We start from the raw sequence: 3850 nt of genomic DNA on the forward strand, positions 1-3850 counted from the left end.
ACAAGTAGCCTGGAGCTGGGTGCAGGCGTTACGATTCTCAAGGCAGCTGACCAGAAGAAGTCTCTGAAGTCCAGAGAGTGGTGATTTAGGGTAAGGCAACAGTGGGGGAGGTAAGATTCTCGCCCATACACATACACAGTGTCGCCTAAGAACTAGCCATAGAATTTTGATCGGATGTGGTACCAGGTTAGGTCATGAGCTTTGTTCTAGATCAAACAGAAAGCATAAACAGCAAGCAGATTCCATGCTCCTCTGCACCCTCTGCCACGCAGAGTCCTTGCCCTCACCCTGCTTCTCACTTAGCCAAACATTTCAGAAGGCCCCATTCCCCCTTCCCTCCCACTCCAGACTGAATCAGCGCAAAGTTGCTGAACTGGGGCTACTTGTCACCCTGCCAAACTTTGCTAACCAATCTTGGTATGAAAGCAGCTGTGACAGGCAGCAACAGAAAATCTAGCGTCAAATTAATCAGCTGGAAGGGACCCAGCAAAACACAGGTACTCTTGTCACATAACCACTAGATGAGTCAATTCTCACCATCCTCAGTATTACAGATGTCGGACTGGGTGCAGGGTCTGATTCCCTGAACCAGCCCATGCCAGCCAGTCCGCACAAAATAATCTATGGATGAAGCATTTCTTTTAGGGTTTTTTTCCCCGGTGGAAGGGAATTTGTGGCTGACATGTCCCTCCAGACTCAAAACAGCTTTTTTACTAACAATGCCAGTGAAATGCCACCATCGCTTTTACAACTTTTTTGTTTTCTTCCCACAGAAGTGCATTTCTGTGCCTGGAGCATTTTAAAAGCACTGACTGAATCTAGCAGGGGTAACCAAACACACACATTGCACGGGAAACAGAACGAAGGAGAGAAGGAAGGGTACAAGCAAATATTTCTTTAGGATTGTCAGGCCTTTCAGTTACCATGGCAGTATGTTTCCATGGAAGCCAAATTTGAAGACTGTTGCTGCCACTGGAGTGGCCCAAAGAAAATTATTAGTTTTGAAAATTAACCAAGCTGCTCTCTACCTTGAAAGCCAGCCCACCCACAGCCCTCAAAAAAATAACAGCATCTTTCCATCCCTGATAAAGGATTCAATAAACACGTGGGGAAGGAAGAGAGAGCAGAAGAGAATACCACACAATGAAAAACAGGAGCTTCCTTTTATGCAACCAACAATGCAGAAACCGCACTGGTAAGTACAAGGCTGAATGCACTTTGTGGAATATTGCACATAAAGGTCAGCAAAAACCTACAGAGCATCCTGTGCCACCGGCTCCCGAGGGGACAGAAGAGGGGTACTTTGAGACTGTTTGGTTGTCATTTGTTTGAAATTACCCCCCCTTAATCATGCTGATGCCTATCCCTTGGCTTGGTTGCCCACCTCCCAGGAAAAGTTTGCGGGGGGGAAGAATAATTTTCCTGGGGACCACCTTAGCAGACATTAAAGATCAGCTTAGCTGCTTTGCTGCTTGCTCTCCTTGCTGGTCAGAAGATATTTCTGAATTCTTCGAAGTCACCTTTTGCCTTACCCACTCTACTTCCCCACCAAAGAGACATTTTCTGCAGCCCCTTTCACTTCTCAGAAGCCAGGGAGCCCACATAAGCTGCCTGGCGTTATTTTATCACCAGTAACTGAAAAAGCATGGCACAGAGATTCAGCCCTTTCCGAAGGGGAGACGGTGGGATTCAGAGACAAAGTGGAGTCATGTTCTACCGGCTGCCTGAACAAGAGACATTCAGGCCACAAGAGCAAACCCAGCACTACTTCAAAATGACATATTCCAGAGTCTCTGGATTTAGTGACTTCCCACCTAGAAACAAGTGCCTTTTCCCCACTGACATGAAAAAAGCATCATGAAGGCCTACTAAATTAGGCCTTCTGGGGATAAAACACCTACAGAAAGCTGAACTCTCATTGAAAGATAGAGATCAGAGGGAAAGAGGCACCTGTGATGAGAGACTGCTGGACCATCAGATGAATCCGACTCCTCATTTTGAGGCAAAGATCCAAGACCTGTATCACTGAAACATCGCGCTTGTACCACCGCTACAAGGTCTCCTGTGCTCTCTGCTACCTCTCTTGCCCGGGAGGAAGAGGGAAGGAGAAGCAGATAGCTTTAAAGCACAGCTCAAACAAAAGCATTTGATGCCAATATGGCGTATTTCCTTTCAAAGAAAGGTGAGTACAAATAAAGGCCCTGCCACCTGGTTTGGGACCCCTGCTCTGTTCAGACTTCACTGGAAAAGGAACTAAAACCCACTGTGCTTGTCACAGATGCAATGATCCGATTATGACAGGCACAAGGCTCACAGGGCACTGGGGAGTGCTGCATCCCACCTCTCCGGCAAAACAACCTTCCCCACCCAAATTCCATTATAAACTCTCAGCCGCAGACCTCCAAAGAAACTAAAAAAAATTACTCTGCAAGAGGCAGCCAAAACTAGACTACACCTGCGAGCAGAACAATTGGCTTAAATCAACACCTCTTCTCTGTTTGGAGAGGTTTTCTCAGTTCCCAGCATTACACAGCTCTGGCATCTACTGTACCTGCTGCTTGTTGTCTTCTCTGCCAGAGGTTACTGCCTTGCAGAAGAAGGAAAAGCATGTCCAGATTTCAGCTCTTCAGTGAAAAGCCCGACATCATAGCTTCAAGTCCCAAACAGATGAGTTTGCATGTACCAGTGGGGAGCAAGGATGCTTTAATACAGGTCACACACGGAGGCGGCTGCTGGCAGCATCCACCAGGCAGCTGAAAGCACTGCAAGAGCCAGATGGGGCCCGAAGCCATCAGCTCAAAGGCTTGTCATAACCATCAGGCAAAGTTTAACTATTTAGTGCAAGTCCTGCTGGGCACTTCCAATGTTTCACACACCAGTACTTAAAATCCTTTGCAGTTCACACATCCAACAGCTGAATCCTTCTCCTCATGCAACAGGAGGCTTCAAGCCCAGAGGAGTACTTGCTCACCTAGACTGCAGTTCCACTAGCTGAAGGTAACGGCACGAATATCCCTGAACTAAGGTTTTCTTTGGACATTTCATTCTCTCCTCCCAAGCTCTCTTTTATAAAGGGAAAGCAAATCTGGCTAGCAAGCCAGCTTCTTCCTCACTGTGCAGAAGACACATGCATCAGATTCGCTTTCCACACTGGGTTTTGGAGAGAGAGGGTAAAGGACTCACTGTCCAGACCAATAGTTCACCCAAGAACACAGGAAGAGCAGCTTTGGTCTTTGCTCCACTAACTTGCTCTCTGGGGCTACCTCTACCACCAGCGAAAGGCAGCAGGTGCAAAGCAAAGTCTGCAAAGGACCACTTACCAACACGTGAATACATCTAGCAGACCCCATCGTCTCTGGGCAAGCAGCACCGTTAATGTCCCCTTTACACACTTCCATGCGAATGCTGCTGTTTAGACTTTTGGAGTCTGAAAGGCTTCACGGCTGCATCCAAGACGAGTATTTTGCATCGTACCACCACTCCTGGCCAAGCTGCAGGATTTTTGCTTCATGCACAAATCAAAGGGAAGAACATGAAATGTAACAGTGCTGGTAAGTTCCTGAACTCACTGGCCCTCAGTTATCTATCTCCTACGAAGGTCAAAAGGATCACAGGATCCCTTCCAGCCCCCTCTGTGCAGTCATATCTTCATTTTACCTCAAGAAAACTGAGATCACAGGAGCCTCCAGAAATTGATAAAGCAATAGAAGAGGGAGGTATGCTCAGTCTTCAGAGACTTAACATTGTCTTAAATCCAATGTCACACAGAAGTAAGGAAGTAAGTAGTTCTCTATTTTCTTATGTCACCAAAAATTAAGAGGAAAAAAACCACACAGAACTGCCACATGTG

Source organism: Aquila chrysaetos, chromosome 12, assembly GCF_900496995.4.
Source record: "Aquila chrysaetos chrysaetos chromosome 12, bAquChr1.4, whole genome shotgun sequence".
Classification (NCBI taxonomy): domain Eukaryota; kingdom Metazoa; phylum Chordata; class Aves; order Accipitriformes; family Accipitridae; genus Aquila; species Aquila chrysaetos.